General features: G+C 47.2%; 1 non-coding gene across 1 annotated transcript; it reads left to right on the forward strand.

Moving 5' to 3' along the window:
* Positions 1 to 1017: 1017 nt before the first annotated feature.
* LOC119920425 lies at positions 1018 to 1155 on the forward strand. Its single transcript, XR_005448171.1, has one exon. It is a non-coding gene; the product is annotated as a small nucleolar RNA SNORA7 (small nucleolar RNA).
* Positions 1156 to 6373: the final 5218 nt, after the last annotated feature.

Consider the following 6373-nt stretch of genomic DNA (forward strand, 5'->3'; position numbering starts at 1 on the left):
GAGAGTATAGTACAACAGAGTTAGCAGACATCTTCCCTGCCCACAATGAGCTTACAGTCTAGATGGACTATTTCTGAGCCTCTTAAGGCAGGGCTCCTTGCCAGTGTGAGAACTCTGTGAAGTCCAGCAGCAGTGTGGAAGTCAGAGGACCTGGGTTCTAATCTCGGCTCCGCCACTTGTCTGTTGCGTGACCTTGGGCAAATCACTTCACTTCTCTGAGCCTCAGTTCCCTCATCTGTAAAATCGGGATGCATTCATTCATTCAATCATATTTATTGAGCACTTACTGTGTGCAGAGCACTGTACTAAGCACTTGGGAAGTACAAGTCGGCAACATATAGAGACGGTCCCTACCCAACGACGGGCTCACAGTCTAGAAGGGGGAGACAGACAACAAAACAAAACATGTTGACAGGTGTCAAAATCGTCAGAACAAATAGAATTAAAGCTATATGCACATCATTAACAAAATAAATATAATAGTAAATATGTACAAGTAAAATAAATAGAGTAATAAATCTTTACAAATATATACAAGTGCTCTGGGGAGGGGAAGGAGGTAGGGCGGGGGGCATGGGGAGGGGGAGAGGAAAAAGGGGGCTCAGTCTGAGAAGGCCTCCTAGATTAAGATTAAGATTGTGAGCCCCATGTGGGACAGGGACTTTGTCCAACCTGATCATCTTGTATCTATCCCAGCTCTCAGTACAGTGCCTGGCAGAAAATAAGTGCTTAAGAAATACCATTAATAAAAAAAGTCCAGAAAGAAGTAGAGTAGAAGTGGCAGCCCATATGGGTGAGAAGAAAAACTGCTCTGATTACTGTCAGGCCTCAACCAGAAGCACTGAAAGAAGCAGCCTCACAATTCTGGAAGCACAAACACCAAGGAGTCAATGCAATTTCTTCCATCTCTGTGTGTCTCTGTGTGTGAAGGTGTGTATGTGTGTGAGAGGAGGGATAAGAGGAAGGGCAAGTGAGGAGTACGTCAGGGAAATTTTGAGACCATCTGGTACATTTTCTTCCCCCTCAGGATCGCACCTGGAGAGTTTCCAGTAGTCTACCAGTCTCGGCTAAGGGAGGGAGAGTCAAGCAGAGGCCTACCCATTCCATTCCTAGCTTGGGCAGTGGCTAGCAAGTGGAAGGCAATCGGCTACAAGTCAAAACTCACCTCTACGGGGCAGCAGCGGCATGGGAGAGAGTTGAGGGTGGAGACTCAAGTTTACTGCGTGGAAGAAGGCAATGGTAAACCACTGCTGTATTTTTACCAAGAAAACTCCGTGGATACACTACCAGAACGATGACAGATGGAGAATGGGGCGTTCTGGGAGAGACGCATACATGGTGTCACTATTGGTCGGAAATGAATCGACAGCATAAGCCAAGGTATATTTTCTAATGGATTAGATTGCAAGTTCCTCAAGGTCAAGATTCATGTCTTATACTTCTGAAAGCTTCCCAAGTGCTAAGAGCCATTCTTTGCACACAGTAGATACTCAATCAGTATTATAGATCCTGAGACAATGATGGCTACTACGACTACTCATGATAGTAGTTATTATTATTATTATTATTATTGTAATATTTGTTAAGCGCTTACTTTCTGCCAGGCACTGTACTAAGTGCTGTAAACTCATTGTGGGCAGGGAATGTGTCTGTTTATTGGTGTATTGTACTCTCCCAAACACTTAGTACAGTGCTCTGCACACAGTAAGCACTCAATAGATATGATTGAATGAATACAAGCAAATCAGGTTGGACACAGTCCCTGTCCCACAGAGGACTCACAGTCTCAATCCCCATTTTGCAGATGAGGTAACTGAGGCATAGAGAAGTGAAGTGACTTGCCCAAGGTCACGGAACAGACAAGCGCCAAACCCAGGTCCTTCTGACACCCAGGCCCGTGCTCTATCCACTAGGCCTTGGTGCTTCTGTATTTATTAAGCACTTACTAGGTGGCAAATGAATCAAATAGGGCACAGTCCCTTTCGGATATGGGGCAGTTTCTCTGACATTGTCCTTCACTGGTTTTTGCATGTTGTTTTGAAGGGCCTCATCTTCCATAGTAAAAGGTCATATGGAAGGGGCCTATTGTTAGGTCTTTCAGCTTGGCGTGACAGCGAGGGAGCTGGACATCAGACAACAGCAAGCAGCAAAGACAAAGCAAAAAGCTAAAGAGCCAAACCATCAAATGGACATGAAACACTAGTGCTTGAGGTTTCCTGCCCATTCAGCTAAGTCGACCCCTTACCATTTGTAAGTGTTCTCTGTTCTGAAGCAAGCCAGTTTCCTCCATTCCTCCAACCTAGATCCATCCCTAAACTTATCAGGCAATTCCACCTAGAACGTACAGCAAATTAGCTTGGATTTCAGGGAGCCAATGAGCATTTATTGAGCACCCTCCAAAGGTGATCTGATTCTCAGTGGTCTAAAGTACAGTGGACAGGGTGGAAAAGAGGGGGTCAGTAAGATGCTGAGGTGGGGCGGAGAAAATGGGGAGAGAGGGAGAGAAAGTGAGAGAAGAGAGAAAAGGGAGGGAAAGTCAGTCAATCATATTTATTGAGCACTTACTGTGTGCAGAGCACTGTACTAAGCACTTGGGAGAGTACAATGTAACAATATAACAGACACATTCCCTGCCAACAATGAGTTTACAGTCTAGAGGAAGATTAGACACAAATTATGTACAGATAGTGCGTCAGAGGAAAGATATGTATAAAGCAGAATCTCCTCATTCCCTTACTCTGCTGTGTCAAATTTGGGAAAATGGTACTAGGACCCACTCATTTTTCTTCTCTACCCCTCAGACACTTTCAGGGAGAACTGCAGGCTTTCCCTGCTAAGGGAAGACACCAAATTCTAATCCAGTAAAGCTTTCAGCAGGCCTGTCACAGCTACAAACTACTGCCTTTTTCTCAATCAATCAATGGTATTTATTGAGCGCTTACTCTGTGCAGAGCACTGTACTAAGCACTTAGGAGAGGACAATACAATAGACTTGGTAGAGGTAGACACTATCCCTGCCCTCAGGAGGTTCCAGACTAATCAGGAAGTCATTTCAAAATAAATTACAGATGGGGAAACAGCCCAGCATAAGGAAATGTTCATAAGCACTGTGAGGGTTGGGTAGAGTTGGTAGCAAAGCGCTTAGTGGGTACAGACTGGGAGTCAGAGGTGCTGGATTCCAATCCCAGCTCTGCCACTTACCTGCTGTACGATTTTGGGCAAGTTCTTCCTGCCTTTGTGCCCTCATCTGCAAAATGGGGATTCAATCCCTGTTCTTCCTTCTGCGTAGACTGTGAACTCCATGTAGGACCTGATTGTCTTGTATCTACCCCAGTGCTTAGAACAGTGCTTAGCACATAGTAAGCGCTTAACAAATACCGCAGTCATTATTATTAATCAATCAATCAATCAATCGTATTTATTGAGCACTTACTATGTGCAGAGCACTGTACTAAGCGCTTGGGAAGTACAAATTGGCATCACATAGAGACAGTCCCTACCCAACAGTGGGCTCACAGTCTAAAAGGGGGAGACAGAGAACAGAACCAAACATACCAACAAAATAAAATAAGTAGGATAGAAATGTACAAGAAAAATAAATAAATAAATAAATAAATAGAGTAATAAATATGTACAACCATATATACATATATACAGGTGCTGTGGGGAAGGGAAGGAGGTAAGACGGGGGGATGGAGAGGGGGACGAGGGGGGAGAGGAAAGAAGGGGCTCAGTCTGGGAAGGCCTCCTGGAGGAGGTGAGCTCTCAGCAGGGCCTTGAAGGGAGGAAGAGAGCTAGCTTGGCGGATGGGCAGAGGGAGGGCATTCCAGGCCCGGGGGATGACGTGGGCCGGGGGGTCGATGGCGGGACAGGCGAGAGCGAGGTACAGTGAGGAGATTAGTGGTGGAGGAGCGGAGGGTGCGGGCTGGGCAGTAGAAGGAGAGAAGGGAGGTGAGGTAGGAGGGGGCGAGGTGATGGACAGCCTTGAAGCCCAGGGTGAGACTCGGTTGCATAAAAGACTCAGAAAGGAAGGAGAATAGGGTGGGAAGAAAAGAGGTTCGTCAAGGTAAGCTCCTCGGAGAAGGTATGATTTCTTCAGGGCTTTCTTTCCCCTCTTCCAAGCCTACGAAGCAACATCCAAGTGGTTTTGAGATCCCTCCAAAGAAAATCACATTGAACCCTGGATTCTACTCAGCTCCAAAGTTGCAGCTTCTCTCCATCGGTATGTTTGTTTCCCAATGGTAGGAGGTCAGCCTTTTACCTCACATCTGGTTCTTAAAATTTCCTCACCCAGGACAATAAACAACTAAAAAACCCAAACAAGATTCAATAAAGAGTCACTTCTAAAAGTGCTTTCACTCTATTCCTGGCAACACAAGTGTCTCTTTCAGGGGTGGAATGTGAAATTAGCTATCTGAGGCCTGGCAGCTGTCCAGGGAGAGACAATGTTCAGACTTGTAACCTGAGGTGGGTTTGGTAGGAGCAGCTTTGATGACCCTTACGGGTTCATGCATTCAGAGGTTGATTTCATCATAAAAGAATCAGCAAAACATGGGAAAACACCGCCGATCTACCCCCAGAACTTAATTTGTTCAACAATCTTCTCTCTGCCACCACACCAAAGTGTCTTTTCATGTCAGACAAAAAAGTAGTAGCAGTAAAACTGGTTAGGAAATTAATTGGTGATGGGAACTTCTGCTTTGTTGCTAGCTGGGATGGGTCCAAATTCTGAGGGGGGGGGGGGGATTCTTAATCTTGGAATTTTGACACTGATATTGAGATTCTTCTTGATGGTTGGTTTCTTCCTCATGAATCTTCACAGCGAGTCTCTTTCCTGGCAACCTTAACAGAGGTGTCAATGATGTGGCACTATCTCTCTTAATAGATAATGTTGATGGTACTTGTTAAGCGCTTACTGTGTGCTGAGCACTGTTTTAAGCACTGGAGTAGATACAAGGTAATCGGGTTATCACACCTGGGGCTCACAGTCTTAATCCCCATTTTACAGATGAGGTAACTGAGGCACAGAGAAGTTAAGTGACTTGCCCAAAGTCACACAGCTGACAAGCGGCGGAGCCGGGGTTAGAACCTCTGACTCCCAAGCCCGTGCTCTTTCCACTAAGCCACACTGCTTTTTTGAAGATGAAAGTGAAAGTCTGAAAGTCTGACCTCCCCAAAGTCACTCCCCCCCCTACTTCTCCAACCCCCTGGCTCTCGACACTCTCTGCTACTCTCCCATCCTTCCCAGCAGTATCCTCAGAGGAGCTCTCCTCCCTCCTCTCAACTGCTACTCCGGCCACCTGTGCCTCTGACCCCATTCCCTCTCATCTCATGAAATCCCTCGCTCTGTCCCTTCTCCCCTCCTTAACTTCCATCTTCAACCCCTCACTCTCCACTGGTTCTTTCCCCTCTGCCTTCAAACATGCCCATGTCTCTCCCATCCTAAAAAAACCCTCTCTTGACCCCACCTCACCTTCTAGTTATCGCCCCATCTCCCTCCTACCATTCCTTTCCAAACTCCTTGAACGAGTCATCTACATGCGCTGCCTCGAATTCCTCAACACCAACTCTCTCCTCGACCCCCTCCAGTCTGGCTTCTGTCCCCTACATTCCACGGAAACTGCCCTCTCAAAGGTCACCAATGACCTCCTGCTTGCCAAATCCAACGGCTCATACTCTATCCTAATCCTTCTCGACCTCTCAGCTGCCTTCGACACTGTGGACCACCCCCTTCTCCTCAACACGCTATCCAACCTTGGCTTCACTGACTCCGTCCTCCCCTGGTTCTCCTCTTATCTCTCCGGCCGTTCATTCTCAGTCTCTTTCGCGGGCTCCTCCTCCCCCTCCCATCCCCTTACTGTGGGGGTTCCTCAAGGTTCAGTTCTTGGTCCCCTTCTGTTCTTGATCTACACTCACTCCCTTGGTGACCTCATTCTCTCCCATGGCTTCAACTATCATCTCTATGCTGATGACACCCAAATCTACATCTTTGCCCCTGCTCTCTCCCCCTCCCTCCAGGCTCGCATCTCCTCCTGCCTTCAGGACATCTCCATCTGGATGTCTGCCCTCCACCTAAAACTCAACATGTCCAAGACTGAACTCCTTGTCTTCCCTCCCAAACCCTTCCCTCTCCCTGACTTTCCCATCACTGTTGACGGCACTACCATCCTTCCTGTCTCACAAGCCCGCAACCTGGGTGTCATCCTCGACTCTGCTCTCTCGTTCATCCCTCACATCCAAGCCATCACCAAAACCTGCCGGTCTCAGCTCCGCAACATTGCCAAGATCCGCCCTTTCCTCTCCATCCAAACCGCTACCCTGCTTGTTCAAGCTCTCATCCTATTCCGTCGGGACTACTGTATCAGCCTCCTCT

This window comes from Tachyglossus aculeatus, chromosome X1, assembly GCF_015852505.1.
Source record: "Tachyglossus aculeatus isolate mTacAcu1 chromosome X1, mTacAcu1.pri, whole genome shotgun sequence".
Taxonomy (NCBI): domain Eukaryota; kingdom Metazoa; phylum Chordata; class Mammalia; order Monotremata; family Tachyglossidae; genus Tachyglossus; species Tachyglossus aculeatus.